Source organism: Schistocerca nitens, chromosome 3 (genome assembly GCF_023898315.1).
Source record: "Schistocerca nitens isolate TAMUIC-IGC-003100 chromosome 3, iqSchNite1.1, whole genome shotgun sequence".
Lineage (NCBI taxonomy): Eukaryota > Metazoa > Arthropoda > Insecta > Orthoptera > Acrididae > Schistocerca > Schistocerca nitens.
The window spans coordinates 617,544,109-617,564,053 of NC_064616.1; the positions used below are offsets into that span (position 1 = coordinate 617,544,109).

The 19,945-nt window shown below is 44.1% G+C and overlaps 1 protein-coding gene across 1 annotated transcript in view; it reads left to right on the top strand.

Annotated features, from left to right (window-relative positions):
- The window catches only part of LOC126248553 (beta-1,3-galactosyltransferase 5-like), a 334,826-nt gene that overhangs the window by 41,711 nt on the left and 273,170 nt on the right, over positions 1-19,945 (top strand). The window lies entirely within an intron of this gene.

The following is a 19,945-nucleotide window of genomic DNA, read 5'->3' on the forward strand; positions in this document are numbered from 1 at the left end:
TAACTTTCACATGATGTGTCCCTGTCAAGTAACGTAGTTCAGTGAAACTTGGCCAATGCATACGAAGAACTTCTACAACTAGTACAGTTAACTGAAAGAAATGCGCACTCAGACGAACAGAAATGACACTTTTATTCAAAGACAATAATTACACTGAAGTCACCGCGATTTATGATGGTCCCTGGACATTACAAAAGGCGGGACATGGTTCTTAATAGGGTGTGTGATCACCACGGATAGCAATGCTTGCTGTGCAACGTTTACCATGCTGGCCACAAGACTAGTAAGGAGTTAGTGTGGTAAGGCTCTCCATCCCCCCGCCCTGACAACCTGAAGGAGTATAGTGTCTCAGTAACGTACACCGGTGAGTGTACCATGTCCCTATGCTCGTGCTGCATTATGCCTCCCCACACCATAACGCGTGGACCACCAAAACGACCATGTTAGATAATGATTCTGGGAGCATTACGTAGTCTCATCACTCGCCATATGAGGCTCCCCCAGAATTGTGTTGAACATGATTGCTTTGGTGGTCCAGGTATTATGGCGTGGGGAGGAATGATGCTGCGTGAGGGAACTGACCTCCAGATATTTGAGTATGATACACTCACCAGTCAACGTTATTGTGACTTTTCAAGGGTGCACTCGGCCCTGGCTTCATTTTTATAGATGTGTTAATACAGTGTTAATACAAAACAGAAACAGATCCTGCATATTACACAATTATAGAAAATTAATGGGTCCAATACTCAAAAAAGTCTAGTTCTGTTCTACTAAAATGTATTTACAAGATTAATAATAGGTTACTGGTGGCTTGTTATATCTCCTGCAGCTATGTAGGAACAACATATAACTTAATTAGATGACAGCGAGGCAGGATATTGTTCCAGAGTCATGCAGAATTTGTTTACTAACCTAGTGGTAGCAGTTGTTATGTAACGTAACAAACGTCAATTCATAGAGCACTCTAACAAACAACACCGACACAGATTAGATCCGCATGGACTGAAAAAATAGCGTTTTCCCCAATGGGGATGTTCATATGGATAATACTAAAATAGAAAGCACCACATTTGTACGCTGGACATGAAGTTCAATACCAAGTCCCCTTCCCCAGGTGGTGTTGGTGAAGAGATATCTACATTGACTCCTTCCTGTCTTCTTTTATTCACTTCATAAAATATACCATAAATACATAATTTCCTACTTCCAAATTCCTGTATTTTTCTTTAAAAAATAAGTGTAATTGCTGTAAATAAATAGAGAATAACACCGAAGTGCAGGCAAAAGATCTCCACGCAGCCCCACCTCAACGTGGTACTACATGGGCAACAGTGCCCGTGGCCTCAACTGCGACGCATAATTCCGCTGCACGGTGGTGGCCAAGGGCACTGGCTAAGTGGTCTGTTTGGAGTACTACGGTCTGCATAAAGTAATAAGATGGCAGGCCCTTGTAATCATAATTCAGCTTTTAAAAAAAGCCAGTATGGTGCCAACAGCTGCCCAAATTACTGCTGCAGAGTCAGTAAGATGAACCAAAGTCATACGCCGAACACTATGGTCTCTTTCTCGGTAGTGCCGCGTGGACGTCGGGAGACCGATCTTCTTGTGACCGTACATTCTCGTGAGCACCGATGCCAGGAGTCATACACAGTCACTACATTCCTCCCACGTCTTTTTCCAGTATCACAGAAGGAACACCCAGCTTCTCGTAACCCCATTACAAGACTTCGTTCAAACTTAGTGAGGCGTAGATAATGGCGACTAACATCGACTCACTACGTCCAGTCTCAAAGAAAGCTAACGAACTCGACCCCTACATCGTGTATTTAGAGCAAACCTGATTCGCATCCTCATAGTGGCGCTACTAGCGCCACTCTTAGGCGAAATTTCAATGGATATCATCTCTCACATGTACAAACACTCCTATCAACTTTCGTTTATGTCACACAGCTCCTTCTTGGTGTTGTGATTTTTTTCGGTCAGTGTAGTATCGACAGCAATTGAGAGATCTGTACCAAATAAATTAAATAGAGACATAACTGATATCCCACAATACAGGTCACAATACAGTGCAAAAGCAGCAAAAAAAACTTGCCAAATTTAATAGAACACAATAATCACCAAGACTGGTGAAGTTTTTTAGAAGCTCGAAATTTAGTGCGGACTTCAACGCGAGATGCTTTTAATAATTTCCACAACGTAATTCTGTGTCGAAATCTGGTAGAAGATACGTAGACATTCTGATCTGATGTGAAGGGCACCAGCAACCAAATACAATCAATACCTTCAAAGCTATAGAAATGATGAAGTTACTGATGACAGTGCCACAAAAGGGGGCGTGAGGGTTACTAAATACGGTTTTCCGAAATTCGCTCACCAAGGAAGACGAAGTAAATATTCAAGAATTAGAATCAAGGACAACAGCCCACGTGAGTAACTTAGAAATAGATTTCCTCGGTGTAGCGAACCAACTAAAATTGCTTAAAAAAAGCTATTCTTCCGTTCCAGATTGTATACAAATTATGTTCCTTTCAGAGTATGCTGATATAATAACTTCATACTTACAAGGGAACCTCCCCATCGCACCCCCCTCAGATTTAGTTGTAAGTTGGCACAGTAGATAGGTCTTGAAAAACTGAACACAGATCAATCGAGAAAACAGGAAGAAGTTGTGTGGAACTACGAAAAAAAATAAGCAAAATATACAAACTGAGTAGTCCATGCGCAAGATATGCAACATCAGGGATACTGAAGCATAGGAGCGCCGTGGTCCCGTGGATAGCGTGAGCAACTGCGGTACGAGAGGTTTTTGGTTCAACTCTTCATTAGAGTGAAAAATTTTTGTTTCTTTATTTTCGCAAAGTTATGATCTGTCCGTTCGTTCATTGACGTCTCTGTTCACTGTAATAAGTGTAGTGTCTGTGTTTTGCGACCGCACCGCAAAACCGTGCGATTAGTAGACGAAAGGACGTGCCTCTTCAATGGGAACCGAAAACATTTGATCGCAAGGTCATGGGTCAACCGATTCCTCCACGGGAAAACACGTCTGATATGTTCTATACGACACTGGTGACGGCATGTGCGTCACGTGACAAGAATATGTTGTCGACCCACCTAACTTGTACACTTGGCGAATGGGTAAAAAGATTCTTCTACCTTGTCCGATGTAGGTTTTCTTGTGGATGTGATAATCACTCCCAAAAAAGTGACGAAAACATAAGAGCTTGTCACATAAACTGCAACAAATGAATGCAACAGTTTCACAGTCACACAGTTTTCCCTGTGTTCTGTCAAAACATATGTTTTTAACGTTTTCAAATTTTTCCGTGCGTAGACCGTCAAATCCTGCAAATGTCCAAGCAAATCTGAACGTGTCCTGGAATTTTGGAGAGCGAAGTTGATTATGTGTGAGTGCCTGAACTTTGATAATTGTCTGAAAATAAAAAAAATAAACTTTTCACTCGAGGGAAGACTTGAACCAGGACCTCTTGTGCCGCAGCTGCTCACACTAACCACGGGACCATGGCGCTCCTGAGCTCAGAATCTCCTGTTATGTTGCCTATCTTGCGCATGGACTACTCAGTTTGTATATTTTGCTTATTTTTTTCATAGTTCCACACAACTTCTTCCTGTTTTCTCGATTGATCTGTGTTCAGTTTTTCAAGTCCTATCCAATGTGCCAACTTATAACTAAATCTGAGGGGGTGCGATGGGGAGGTTGCCTTGTTATTAATCGTATAAAACCGCTCCCCCTGTGAAAGATACCCATCTGAAGACTGGAAGTTGCACAGGTCAGACCAATACGCAAGAAAGGAAATAGGAGCAACCCGCAGACCCACATCGCTCACGTCGATTTGGAGCAGAATTTGGGAACATCCATCATCTTCGCCTGAAGATGATGGACACGCAATCCATTGAAACGTTGCGACTAGAAGACGACGCCACTCGGCTGATAACCCGTGAAGATTTCATAGCTGAAATACGCCGAGAAAGCCTGCAATCGCATATAACGTACAATGTGTTCGAAGATTATTCACTACCTCGAATAAAACGATCTAGTGACACATAGGCAGCTCGGATTCAGAAAATATCGCTCGCAGGCAACACAACTAACTTTGTTTTGTCTTGAAGTAATGAGTGCTATCACCAGGGGATCTCAAATTAATTCCAGATTTCCAGATTTCCAGAAGACTTTGATATAATTTCTCACAAGTGGCTTCTAATCGAACTGAGTGCTTATGGAGTATCGTCGTTGTTGTGCGACTGGATTTGTGATTTTTCGGTCAGAAAGGTCACAGTTCGTAGTAGTTGACGGAAAGTCATCGAGTGAAACGCAAGTGATATCTGGCGTTCCCTAAGGAAATGTTATAGGACTTAAGATGTTCCTAATCTATATAAATGATTTAGTAAAAATCTGAGTAGCCGGCTTACATCTTCTGCAGATGATGCTGTCTTTTACCGTCTCTTTAACTCATCAGATGATCAAAACCATTGCTAAATGATTTGACGTATGGAGCGAAAAGTGTCACTTGACTCTCAGTAATGAAAAGTGTGATGTCATCCACATGAGCACTTAAATGAATCTGGTTACACGGTAAATCACACAAATACAAAAGCTGTCGATTCAACTAAACATCTAGGGATATCAATGAGGAACAATTGAAATTTGAATGATCATATAGAAAATATTGTGAGTAAGGCGAACCAGAGTAGGCATCTTATTGGCAGAACACTTAGAAAATGCAAGAAATCCTCTAAAGAGACAGCCTACACTACACTTGTCCGTTCTCTGCTAGAGTATTGCTGTGCGGAATGGGATTCTTACCGGATAGGATTGACGGAGGACATCGAAGAAGTTCAAAGAAGGTCAGCTCATTTTGAACTATCGTGAAATAGGGATAAAGTGTCACCGATATTACACGCGATTTTGGAAGGCAATAATTTAAAAAACAGACATTTTTCGTTGCTGCAAGATCTTTTAACGAAACTTCAATCATCAACTTTCTCCTCCGATTGTAAAAATATTCTTTTGAGACGGGTATATGAGAAATGATCAACGTAATATAATAAGAGATATTAGAGCTTGCACGGAAAGATTTAGGTGTTCATTTTTCCCGCGCACTATTCGAGAATAAAACGGCGGAGAAAGAGTGTGAAAGTGGTTCGAGGAATCCTCTGCCAGGCACTCAAGTGTGAATTGCAGAGCAGTCGTGTAGATGTAGATGTAGTTGTAGACAAGATATCTGCATTGTGCCAAAAGTGTCAGCTGATCCTGAACCATAAAAAAATAAAGTCCTCCGAATGAGTAGTAAAAAAATTCGTTAAATTTCGGTTACATTACAAATGAAAGAAAATTAAAGGTTGTCGAATGAACCAAATACCTAGGGATTACAATTAGGAACAAGTTAAATTAGCATAGGGGGAAATGACTATCAGGAGAATACTAGAGGAAGAACCACAGGGAGAATAATCATAGAGAGACTGACTATCGTATTAGAATAAGAGAATTCTGTGCTCACATGGAAATACGATGGGTTAATTTCCCACGTATCATTCGAGAGTAGAACGATCAAGAAATAGCCTGAAAGTGGTTCCACGAAGCCTATCAAATACTTAATCGTGAACTGCAGAGAAATCACATACATGTAATTGTTAATGCATGTTATGTGCATGTAATATGTATGGGACATTTTCCCATAAAATTGTGGCCAGTTTGGAGCTAATCGCCCTAGTACTGGAGTGCTCGTCGCATCATTATGCCAGTGACATGCATTACTGAGACATGACGTCAAACTGTTCAAACAGAAAGAACCAAGCAACAACATTTCCAGTCACAATAACTTCGAAGTTGCGTGACAGGCATCTATATTATCGCACTTAGAGGTGGTATGAACTCAGGTTTACTGCAGTGCATTTCAATTGCTCCTATTACCTGACAATAGTCCGCAGCTCGTGGTCTTGCGGTAGCGTTCTTGCTTCCTGCGCACGGGGTCCCGGGTTCGATTCCCGGCGGGGTCAGAGATTTTCTCTACATCGTGATGACTGGGTGTTGTGTGTTCATCATCATCATTTCATCATCATTGATGTGCAAGTCGCCGAAGTGGCGTCAACTAAGAAGGACTTGCGATACGGCGGCTGAACTTCCCCGCAAGGGGCCTCCCGGCCAACAATGCCATACGATCATTTCATTCACCTGACAATAATTTTGTTAGGTCAAAATATATCCTATGGAAAGTCCTCAGTTATTTGTTTCGTATTTTAAAATATATAATTATGGGTTTCTCTGGTTAAGTGACAGGGGCTGTTAACAAATGAAACAGTATTCAAGTTACCACTACAAGAACACAGCACGTCTGGAGCCACGCGCATCTTGACACAAGAACCACATTATATCATATCTAGCCCTTCATTTAATTTCTCTCGTTTCGAGTTTAGAAACAGAACGGGGTACATGATTTAGTCTTTTCATTATTTCTCCTACACATATCACTCCTTCTATGCAACTTCAAACATTTTATGATCATCAGCTTTTCCCGTATGCGTCAAGTAAAATGAATCGTTCAGTAGTCCACTCCTATCTTATCAACGACTCGATCAGTTAGGCTGGGGCAAACAGATAAGAAGACGAATATGGACTAATTATGTCTCACTGCGAAACGCAGATTTTCTTCCTGCATTACTGACTCCTATAAAATCAAAAAGACCAATTAAAGCAGCCAATAACAAATGGTATGTCGTGGCTTAGAAGCATACTGTATAATTACAGAGGAAGTAGGCATTTATTGCTACCTGGAGCTCCTCCATGATTGTATTTGGTATGACTAATGACAGAAGTTATCGAAATTACCGTAAAATTTGCAGTATCTTATTCTTTATATACTGTTCGAGGAAAACTACATTCAGAGATGTTTGCCAGATAGATCAGCCATGCTGAACGTAATGGTGGCATGTCACTGCTATTGCGAAGTGCACAATAGCGGCAACCTTCCCTTGAAATGAAGAAAAGGAAGATTAGGGCCCAACGTCCCGTCGGCGACAATATCATTAGACGTGGAGCACAATCTCCAATAGGCGTACCAGGGAGTGCTGAAAAGTAATGCCTCCGAATTTTTTAATCTGTTCTCAATATCGGTTGAGGTATTACACGCCATGCGTAATACTTGGTCGACTTTCACGCTTCGCTGACACAAGTTGCAACCTTCTGCCGCGAGAGGGCTCCGAATTGTAGCGTGTAACGTGGCAGTCGGTGAGTGAGAGACCCTCTGAAAACTGAAAGCACGAATTCGAATAGTTCGTCCACACATGGAGCAGCCTCTCCTTCAGCATGACAGTGCCAGGCCACACACGAGCGCTGCGACATCTGCAACAATCCGACGACATGGCTTGACTGTCGTCGAACGCCCTCCATACAGTCCCGACTTGGCGCCATCCTATTTTCATCTGTTTGAAGACTTAAAGAACACCTTCAAGAACTTTGATAGCGATGAAACGGTGCAAGCGTCTTCGTCAACAAAGTCAAAGTGACGATACCAACAAACAAGTCTGTCGTTGGGAGAAATGTGTTCATCGTCAGGATGACTATGTTCAGAAATAAATATGTAGACATGAAGAATAAAGATGTAGAATGTTTACGAGTTTTCACGTAAAAATTCGGAGGCATTATTTCTCAGCAAGCCCTCCTATGATCGGGCAGAAAATCTGCCGTGACTTTTTCAAAGGAAACATGCCGGCATGTTCTTTAAATACTAAAAATGTACATCAGGGCAGTCGGACGGAGATTTAAATCCTGTACCTCTCGAACGCGAACAAGTGTCTTACATTACTCAGTAAAATAACATCTCCCGTTGATTATGGTGGCATCCATTTGTCGATATTTTGTTTTGTCTGTGAAAATTTGTGAGATCAGTTGAGAGATAATTAAGAAACTTGTGATAACATAGTGCTCAGTTACGAACCACAAGAAACTCACCAAGCATACGGAGTACGATGTTTTCAAGCCGTAAAGTTCAAAAATGGTTCAAATGGCTCTGAGCACTATGGGACTTAACTTCTGAGATCATCAGTCCCCTAGAACTTAGAACTACTTAAACCTAACTAACCTAAGGACATCACACACATCCATGCCCGAGGGAGGACTTGAACCTGCGACCGTAGTGGTCGCGTGGTTCCAGACTGTAGCGCCTAGAACCGCTCGGCCACCCCGGACGGCTCAAGCCGTAAAGTGTTTAAAAGCAGACGAAAATTAAAACAGCGAGACATACTGAAGACGACACATCGTTCAAGAAACATGTTTGTGCAAATAATAAAAATAAATAAAACACTGTGTTTTGCAAAAGGCAGAGTTAAAAAAAAAACAAATTTGCATTACAAACACGGAGAAACGGCAACAGGAGCTTCGAACCTATGCAAGAGGATCATCTCTTTTGTATTCTTAGACGGTCGGATAAGAGATGTTACACATTGTCTGACAAGAACCTTACTTATATTTCTAGATGTGGCACTGGTTCCGAAATAGGACACAAAGATCAGAAAGTGCAACAGTAATTTTAACCGACACATCCGCTATAATCTTAGTTTTGCGTGGAAACGGGCGTCTGCAGGAAATTTGCCAAGCTGTTGAAGTTACAACACGTGCTAGTAGCATCGTAGACACGACCGTTGGCGGCATGACGACGTTCACTTGTTCCCGACCACGACGATGGAAGAGTTTATCATCGAAAGCTCTAGTTTTTATTCTAATTTGAAGCACTAAGAATACTGGTAATATTTTACACAACCAAACATTCAAATTGTTTCCCAACGGCTGCTATGCACATTTGCAGTCGCCGTTCGATAGATAAGACGACCAGCGACACGGTGCTAGTGGATAACGTAGTGGCACATGGTGTAGTGATTCGTCGGTAGATATCGCCCGGCGTCTTTGGGCCTCCACGGCCGTTGCTGCTAATTTGTCATTCAGGACGCTAAGCGGGGAGGTCGTCAGCGCCCTCCGCTGCTGCCGTAACTGACGGAGCCAGCGGGGATATTCTGCTGGCTTAGTGCTTGTTACATGAACTCAGATTATCGTGATTAGCACACGTTACTTCACCGGGAAAGAGCACGCGTTTCAAACACCTAGTGTCATTTATCAAGCGTTGCAGAGTAAACAGGCAAACTTATATATGACTTCGAAACCACGACGTTCAACTGCCTGATGTGTTAGCAAGTACAAGGGGAAGAACTGATGTCTATGCTAGGTGCATATGACACGCTTTTGGCTGATCCCAAATACGTCTCTTGCCACAGTGTGGACTGATGAGCGTCTTAGCCAGAACAGCTTCTACGTGAGCTTTGTCATTTGCAGTTCTCTTCGTCGTCTTCTGCTTGATGCTGAAGCTGTCTGCTCTCTCAAGTGAGCAGATAGCAAGCGTAATTTCCTGGTTCGACGAGCACCATCGATTAGGATACTTATCCCTACATCGTCGTTCGACTTTGACATTCTCCGTATTCAAGAACGTATCTATTTCGTCACTGGTGTACATAGCTGCACGCAATAATCATTGAAGAAGAAAGAGCTGTCATATGATAGCAGGTAGGTCGATACGAGACCTATTTCTTGTCAGGTCAGCAGTACAGACAAGTAGGAAGCACACATGCTTTATTTAGTGGGCCGGCCGGAGTAGCCGTACGGTTGTAGGCGTTACAGTATGGAACCGAGCGACCGCTACGGTCGCAGGTTCGAATACTGCCTCGGGCATGGATGTGTGTGATGTCCTTAGGTTAGTTAGGTTTAATTAGTTCTAAGTTATAGGGGACTGATGACCTCAGAAATTAAGTCCCATAGCGCTCAGAGCCATTTGAACCATTTTTGAAACATGAAGTCCATGAATTTCCAGTCAATGATCCATTCATTTGGGCCAGAGGACCCAGTCTATTCCATGTAAGTACGGCCCACACCATTATTGAGCCACCACCTGCTTTCGCAGTACCTTGTTGACAATTTGGGTCCACGGCTTCGTGGGGCCTGCGCCACAATCGAACCCCACTATCAGCTCTTACCAACTGAAACGGGACTCATCTGACCAGGCCACGATTTTTCTGTCGTGTAGGGTCCAACCGTTATGGTCACGAGCACAGGAGAGGTGCTGCAGACGATGTTGTGCTGTTAGCAAAGGCACTTATGTCGGTCGTCTCCTGCCGTAGCCCATAAACGCCAAATCTCACCGCACTGTCCTAACAGATACGTTGGTCGTCCGTCAGGCATCGATTTCTGCGGTTATTTCACGCAATTCTGCTTGTCTGTTAGCACCGACAACTCTACGCAAACGTCGCTGGTCTCGGGCGTTAAGAGAAGACCGTAGGCCACTGCTTTGTCCATGATGAGAAGTAATGCTTGAAATGTGGCATTCTCGGCAAACTTTTGACACTGTGGATCTCGGAATATTTAATTCACGAACGATTTCCGAAATGGAATGCTCCATGCGTCTAGCTCCAACCACCACTCCGCGTTCAGTGTCTGTTAACTCCCGTCGTGCCGCCACAATCACGTCGGAAACCTTTTCATATGAATCACCTGATTACGAATGATAGCTCCGCCAATGCACTGCCCTTTTACACCCTGTCACGTGATACCACCGCCATCTGTATATCTGCATATCGCTATCCCATGACTTTTGTCACCTCAGTGTATTTGTTCTTAAAGCGTTTCACTGAACCTGGCGTGTTGTAGAAGCTTCTCGTCCCCCTCCAGAAGTTAAAATCGTAGAACTGTCGTCTAGGCTTTCTACGAGATATAAAAATTTACACTACTGGCCATTAAAATTGCTACACCAAGAAGAAATGGGTATTCATTGGACAAATATATTATACTAGAACTGACAATGATTACATTTTTACGCAATTTGAGTGCATAGATCCTGAGAAATCAGTACCCAGAACAACCACCTCTGGTCGTAATAACGGCCTTGATACGCCTGGACATAGAGTCAAACAGAGCTTCGATGGCGTGTTCAGGTATAGCTGCCCATGCAGCTTCAACACGATACCACAGTTCATCAAGAGTAGTGACTGGCGTATTGTGACGAGCCAGTTGCTCGGCCACCATTGACCACACGTTTTCATTTGGTGAGAGATCTGGAGAATGTGCTGGCCAGGACAGCAGTCGAACATTTTCTGTATCCAGAAAGGCCCGTACAGGACCTGCAACATGCGGTCGTGCATTATCCTGCTGAAATGTAGGGTATCGCAGGGATCGAATGAAGGGTGGAGCCATGGGCCGTAACACATCTGAAATGTAACGTCCACTGTTCAAAGTGCCGTCAATGCGAACAAGAGCTGACCGAGACGTGTAACCAATGGCACCCCATACCGACACACAAGGTGTTACGCCAGTATGGCGATGACGAATACACGCTTCGAATGTGCGTTCACCGCGGTGTCGCCAAACACGGATGCGACCATCATGATGCTGTAAACAGAACCTGGATTCATCCGAAAAAATGACTTTTTGCCATTCGTGCACCCAGGTTCGTCGTTGAGTACACCATCGCAGGCGCTCCTGTCTGTGATGCAGCGTCAAGGGTAACGGCAGGCACGGTCTCCGAGCTGATAGTCCATGCTGCTGTAAACGTCATCGAACTATTCGTGCAGATGGTTGTTGTCTTGCAAACGTCCCCACCTGTTGACTCAGGGATCGAGACGTGGCTGCACGATCCGTTACAGCCATGCGGATAAGATGCCTCATCTCGACTGCTAGTGATACGTGGCCGTTGGGATCCAGCACGGTGTTCCGTATTACAGTCCTGAACCCACCGATTCCATATTCTGCTAACAGTCATTGGATCTCGACCAACGCGAGCAGCAATGTTAGGATACGATAAACCGCAATCGCGACAGGCTACAATCCGACCTTTATCAAAGTCGGAAACGTGATGGTACGCATTTCTCCTCCTTACACGAGGCATCACAACAACGTTTCACCAGGTAATGCCGGTCAACTGCTGTTTGTGTATGAGAAATCGGTTGTAAAGTTTCCTCATGTCAGCACATTGTAGGTGTTGCCACCGGCGCCAACCTTGTGTGACTGCTCTGAAAAGCTTATCATTCGCATATCACAGCATCTTCTTCCTGTCGGTTAAATTTTGCGTCTGTAGCACGTCATCTTCGTGGTGTAGCAGTTTTAATGGCCAGTAGTGTATATAGCGACGGAGTTTGTATGTGAGCCAACATGGCTGTATTCACACCAACTGTGATAGTGGTGCTTCTCAAATTTCTCACATTTCTCAGATACTCGAGAAAGTAATTTCAACGCCTACCTTAGCAAACGTTAAATCACTGTATTTGCCTTTCCAAGAGCTTTCGAATGCCGTTAAACTAGATAACTGGTATGTTAAAAAATAATTGCCTCAATATCTTACCTCAATACAAATCTCTCATCAAGTGTTTCATCGATATGGGCTCCAGGGGTGTTACATGATCTGGAAGCTTATCATGCTGGAACCACATGCCAGTCAGAGAACAATATGTGTATTTTTGTGTACCAAGCAAGAGGTCCACAAGAAATACTGCGAGAGGCTGCCACCACAATGGCACAATCACTCGCCTGGCACCTCCCAGTTCCAGGCAGCAGCCTCCAGACGGCGTTCACAAACGCGGACCTCTTCCCGCTTCTGCACCACTTCCTCCAACTCGCTGTATAGATCCGTCACTAGCACAGACCAGTTACCGTAGAGAGTGCTGTCAACTGTGAACTACACTGCTTCTGGTTTGTGCTGGCGGACCTGAAATCCTTCCACCGACAGGCGCTGAACCACAACACGCCACAGACACTAAGATAGTTCCTAACCAGCAATTGGACAATAGAGTTCAGTGTTCCAGCACACTCAGTATAGTACGCTGAAGACTACCTTCCGAATTAGCAGTCGCTATTTACGGAGAATTTGGACCACTAACATAATGTCTGCAACATTACATACAGTTATAGCGACAATGTTATAGACTGCCAGGATAAAACAAAGTTATTTACATTTCATTGTATTAAATTTTGGAAATCAAGTGCCACACATCAATCTGTAGGCTACCGAAGTTATGTACCATTTTGTAACACACTCTTAATAAATGTTATTCGTTATTTCTTACTGTGTTGCCACATTTGTTTTATAGTGCTGCTCTATCGAACAAGTGTTATCAGACGTACACTCAGCCACCATTAAGGGACCATAGTGCGGTAATCGGTTGTCATCCCGTGGGCCGCACTTCAAAACAAGCGCACCGCCAGTCACGCAGCCGCGTTACCTACAGCCGCCACCGTGGCAGAAAGGCGCTGCCACGAACGCTTAAGCCGCTGCCAGTGATACACAAGCATCCCCTCTCTCCAGCGGCGGATCTGCTTACGTTCAAACAACTACGCACAGACTCCCATTCTGTGTGTTTGCCATTTCGTAACATTTATAGACTTTCATAGCGGTCAGGGTTCGTCATCTACAGAACAGTCATTGTACTGAAAACTGACTGAATTGTAAACCTTTGTATCTGCATATAAGTCAACATTCATCTCTACTCTTATCAACTGACGCTGCAACTACAGCAAACAAAGCTATGTATTACTTCTGCTGTTTGATATTAGATGTAGAGTAAATTAATATCGGAATTCTCTGTACACGAACCACATCTGTTCCTCGCTCCTGCATCCACTAAAGAAGCACAAGACGTGCAAAGGAGGTTACAACACATGGCAGGGAAACAGTTTTCTACTCCTGTGGACTTTTGGGCTGAATTAATAGTAGCATTACGTTACAACGCTCACATCATATGTATACTTATCTTTCAACCGTGGGGTTTTGGGCTGAATTAATATTGGCATTCAGTTACTAAATTCACAACATACACTCCTGGAAATGGAAAAAAGAACACATTGACACCGGTGTGTCAGACCCACCATACTTGCTCCGGACACTGCGAGAGGGCTGTACAAGCAATGATCACACGCACGGCACAGCGGACACACCAGGAACCGCGGTGTTGGCCGTCGAATGGCGCTAGCTGCGCAGCATTTGTGCACCGCCGCCGTCAGTGTCAGCCAGTTTGCCGTGGCATACGGAGCTCCATCGCAGTCTTTAACACTGGTAGCATGCCGCGACAGCGTGGACGTGAACCGTATGTGCAGCTGACGGACTTTGAGCGAGGGCGTATAGTGGGCATGCGGGAGGCCGGGTGGACGTACCACCGAATTGCTCAACACGTGGGGCGTGAGGTCTCCACAGTACATCGATGTTGTCGCCAGTGGTCGGCGGAAGGTGCACGTGCCCGTCGACCTGGGACCGGACCGCAGCGACGCACGGATGCACACCAAGACCGTAGGATCCTACGCAGTGCCGTAGGGGACCGCACCGCCACTTCCCAGCAAATTAGGGACACTGTTGCTCCTGGGGTATCGGCGAGGACCATTCGCAACCGTCTCCATGAAGCTGGGCTACGGTCCCGCACACCGTTAGGCCGTCTTCCGCTCACGCCCCAACATCGTGCAGCCCGCCTCCAGTGGTGTCGCGACAGGCGTGAATGGAGGGACGAATGGAGACGTGTCGTCTTCAGCGATGAGAGTCGCTTCTGCCTTGGTGCCAATGATGGTCGTATGCGTGTTTGGCGCCGTGCAGGTGAGCGCCACAATCAGGACTGCATACAACCGAGGCACACAGGGCCAACACCCGGCATCATGGTGTGGGGAGCGATCTCCTACACTAGCCGTACACCACTGGTGATCGTCGAGGGGACACTGAATAGTGCACGGTACATCCAAACCGTCATCGAACCCATCGTTCTACCATTCCTAGACCGGCAAGGGAACTTGCTGTTCCAACAGGACAATGCACGTCCGCATGTATCCCGTGCCACCCAACGTGCTCTAGAAGGTGTAAGTCAACTACCCTGGCCAGCAAGATCTCCGGATCTGTCCCCCATTGAGCATGTTTGGGACTGGATGAAGCGTCGTCTCACGCGGTCTGCACGTCCAGCACGAACGCTGGTCCAACTGAGGCGCCAGGTGGAAATGGCATGGCAAGCCGTTCCACAGGACTACATCCAGCATCTCTACGATCGTCTCCATGGGAGAATAGCAGCCTGCATTGCTGCGAAAGGTGGATATACACTGTACTAGTGCCGACATTGTGCATGCTCTGTTGCCTGTGTCTATGTGCCTGTGGTTCTGTCAGTGTGATCATGTGATGTATCTGACCCCAGGAATGTGTCAATAAAGTTTCCCCTTCCTGGGACAATGAATTCACGGTGTTCTTATTTCAATTTCCAGGAGTGTATATCTATTTATCTTTGAAGTGCTGTTGATTTCCATGAACCATGACCGCTAGAGAAATAACGATGCGCGTTTGATGCCAACTTTCTTATCTAAATTATTTTCTTCTGATGTAATCCACGATCCCTCTAAGTCAGGAAAGGATGTATTTCCACATCGCGAAACACTTGTTCTATATATACAGGGTGCACTGCGTGAGACTCACCCCTGTCATATTATCAATAGTTCAAGATACTGAAACTAGGCTTTAACCAAATGAAAGAACGAAGAGGTGCACGGAATTTTGTTTTATGGATAATACAGGATGTGTCCTGAGTTGCGCTGGAGCCAGTATGGGAAAGACATTTGCTATCATGAAAAACACGACGTAAGGCTGACACAAGCGCATTGACGGTTTGTTCTCTTACATTACACTGCATGAAATAACCGTAGGCCTTTTCTTGGGTTGTTAGTACTCTGAACAAAAGGGTTGCTGTATATTGTTCACACAGCCATCAAAAGCCATGAGTAGTAAAAAAAAAAAAGTTGGTCCAATCATTAGCGTTGCACTAATTCCACACCACTCATAACGTTTGCATATCATGCAGGCGTTATTGATGTAACTGATGATGATTTTCAGAATTCAAATGGCAATTTTTTCTGCAAGTTCACGAACACTGATAAAATTTTTCGTTGTTTGTGTTCCACTGCTTTGATAATTCGTAGAAATGACATATTGAAGCACGTGAAGCTGCTGAATAATTTATTTTTAATTTTACGATCGGTTTCGGTCAGAGATGGTTTTCCAGTAGTTTTTGTTTGTAACATGGGTCACATATATCTCATAAAACAATTGTCAAAATATAACATTTGTAAATAATATGTTGTTATGCAGCTACCTTTGCATAACAAAACATTATTCACAAATGTTATAGTTTGATATTTGTTTTATGAAACAAAAACTGGACTGGAAAATGATCTCTGACCGAAACCGCCAGTACAATTACAACTAAATTATTCAGCAGCTTCACGTGTTACCGTTAGGAGCACTCAGGCTTCATCAGAAGCAAGAGCATTTCAGATTCAACCTCTCCAGCACATACAGACTACATTAGCACGCGGCAGAAATGAATTCTAGCAATTGTATCTAAATCGTCCAGTAAGTCCACTACCGTTACTTTGTAAGAAATCAGTTTCAGTCTGTACACAGCTCTGTGAGCCGGTGCTGTGGTCACAACCGTCGAAAGCGCTTAATGATGTAACGATTGTCTCTGACTTCTTTCCAAAGGCCGTTCCCAATTCTTCTAGTTCAGATAAAACCGACGCGACACATGCCAAAGTCCGAAGAACGGGCTGGGGTGTATGCGGCGGTCGAAGTCTATCTTCCCGCTAGTAGTTCCCATGCAACGCCAGTCATTGAGTTTGTGATGTTTGTGAAACACACTATGTTATAGATAAAACAAAATCCCATGTCCCTCTAGGTACTTTCATTTGCCGAAAACATCGTTTCCGTCTTGAACTGTTCATGAAATGACAGGGTGAGTCTTACGTGCGTATGCTAAAGAACCGTTTCAGGGTGCTGAAAGACTTCTTTTAGTATCTTAGAGGTGTAGCCGAATGTGTCGGAAGGAAGAATTTCAGATAAGAAAACGGGGATTCGACGCTCATCGCTTTTTCTCTACCGGTCATAGCTCATGGAAATTAACAGCACTTGAGAGATAAAATAGTTCAAATGGCTCTAAGGACTATGGGACTTAACATCTGTGGTCATCAGTCCCCTAGAACTTAGAACTACTTAAACCTAACTAACCTAAGGACATCACACACATCCATGCCCGAGGCATGATTCGAACCTGAGACCGTAGCGGTCACGCGGTTCCAGACTGAAGCGCCTAGAACCGCACGGCCACACGGCCGGCACAGCGGCCGGCACTTGAGAGATAATCATATACACGGTGTCCCAAGAAAACACCGACGAGCCTTAGGAATAGGTTCCTCACACAGAAACAAGAGAAGAAGTCTAGTAAACATGAGTTCTTTTCAGCGACCCACATATATAGGGCGTCCCAAAAAAACCGACAACATTTAGGGAGAGGTCTCTTACACCAAAACAAGTAAAAAAGTAGTACAAGAAAAAAAGTAGTACAAATGGTCTCTAAAATGCATACCTTAAGAGCTATGAGCACTTGTTCAGTAGAGGAAGCGTATTTCACGTTAGTGAAGATGAACAAGCGCTCATGGCTCATAAGGTATGCATTTTAGAGCCCATTTGTACTAGACTTTTTTTCTTGTTTTGGTGTAAGAGACCTTTCCCTAAATGTTGTCGGTGTTCTTTGGGATACTCTGTGTATGTGGGTCGCTGAAAAGAATGTGCTTCTAGCGTGACCAGGTTCCAAATCACTTAAGTAACACCATTACAGCCCATATGAGTCAAACATGGTTTAAGAGGTGGATCCGCAAAGGACGAATCATTCTGAGGCCACCAAGAAAACCAGGTTTGGCACCAGTGGACTACTTTCTCTAACGCCATGCGAAGAATTTGTTGAACTGAAAACCTGTGGAAGCATTAAAAAGTATCGTACGTCGTATTTCAGAGGCTTCAGTGATCGTCAGCCAAACGCTGGAAATAACTGGTTTGGTCTGACAGTTCCTTCTGAACAGATGTACTCCGTATTTGTACGAGAAAGATGGAAAGCATGAGCCACTGTTTTAACAATCCGACAAAAATTGTGTAAGGACTCAAAATTTAACGGCTAGCGTTGTATTCCCGTCTGCTACCACTTTGATGTATACGATGCTAGAGAAATAAGCTGGATTCTTTTATTGTTTCGTCTCGTTAGCTTTCCTGTTCTTTGTTATCTGTTGAAGTAAAGAAAAATGTAAGTTAATGCAGATGAGTAGGAAAAAAAATCCCGTGCTGTTCGAATACATTATTAGTGACGTTCTGCTTGACAAAATTACGTATATTAAACAGCTAAACGTAAAGTTGCAAAGCCATCTGGAATGGAAAGAGTACGCAACGACGGTAATAGGGAAGGTGAATGGTCGACTGCGGTACATTGGAAGAGTTTTAGGAAATTGTAGTTTATATGTAAACGAGATAGTGTATAAAACACTAGTGAGACCCATTCTTCAGTACTGCTCAAGTGTTTGGGATCCCCACCCGATCGGTTTAAAGTAAGACATCGAAGCAATTCAGAATCGTGTTACTAGGTCTGTTAACGGTAGATTAGATCAAAACGCGAGTTTATGGAGATGCTTTGTGAACTAAAATGAGAACCGTTGGAGGGAAGACGATGGTCTCTTCGCGAAACGCTTCTGAGAAAATTTGGAGTGGCGTGGGAAATGGGGACATAAATGAGGCTCACCAGTGGTATTGTAGGATCTGTAGTAGAGATAGGAAAATACTGGAACAGGAAGGGAAAACTGCAGCTCTTCAAGCTGACCTAGACAAGGCAAGGGAGGATCTGGACAGGTTAAAGAGGGAGAAGGGTGAACAGAGGTGGGAAGTGGCAACAGGTAATAGGGGGAACAGGCAAAGGAGAGCATCAGACAGCTTTGTTATAAATCTTGAAAATAGATTTGACCTGTTGCCTCAGTCAGAATCGGATGAACCTCATGTAGCTGAAGCTGTAGAAAGGGCACAACAAGCTTTCAAGGACTTGAAAAAGGTAGGGAAATTCGTAAAGAGAAAGAAAGTTCTGTTGTTAGGTAGTTCCCATGGTAGAGGTGTTGGCCAACTACTGCAGGAAAATCCAGGTCCAGAGTACCAGGTCACAAACTTTTTCAAGCCTAGTGCAGATCTGGGTCAGGTAACAGAGAATGTAGGTGCTTTATGCAAGGATTTCACAAAGGAGAATGCCGTGGTTATAGTGGGTGGTCCGGGAAATAGCATTGACAGAGACTCTGAATATTCCATAGACAGTGACCTGGTGAAGATAGCATCAGCAACGAAGCATACGAGTGTGGGATTTGTGTCTGTGTTGAGACGCCATGATCGGCCTCATTTAAACTCTTCCGTAGGGAGGGTGAACTTGGAGTTGGAGTGGCTGCTTAGGACGGATATAGGGTCCCATATTGGTTTGATTCCTGTGGATGCTATCGATAGGTGGGACTAGGCATGGCCTTCACCTCAATAGGAAAGGGAAGGGAAAACTGTCTGGGTTGATTGCAGAAAACTTAAGGGGGGACACTGGCACAAGTGGTAAAATACCAGTGGTCACAGGTGTCAGAGGGATGCCTTTTTTAGGATAGGGAAGGGGGAAAGAAAACGAGTTTTAAGAGAGATTGGCAGACACACTCAGTTTGAGAAAACAGATGAACAGGAGTCAGATTGTATCATACAGCCTCCATTTAAACAGTGTTTAACAGAAAGTAATCAGAAACTGCCAGTTCATCTTCGTCAAAGCAGTTACAGTCCCATTAGTATGCAGTATCAGTTATCTTTATTACACCAGAACATTCCGGGACTTAGAAATAAAGTTGATGAACTACTCATTTGTATCGATGAAATGAATTCATCTAACCAAATTGACATAATCTGCCTCTCTGAACATCAAGTGACCACTGATATAGATATGTTAGACATTTCAGGATTGAAGCTAGCTTCCTACTTCTGCAGAGTAGATATGGATGATGGAGAAGTTGCCACATTTATCAAAAACTGTCATAAATTCAAGA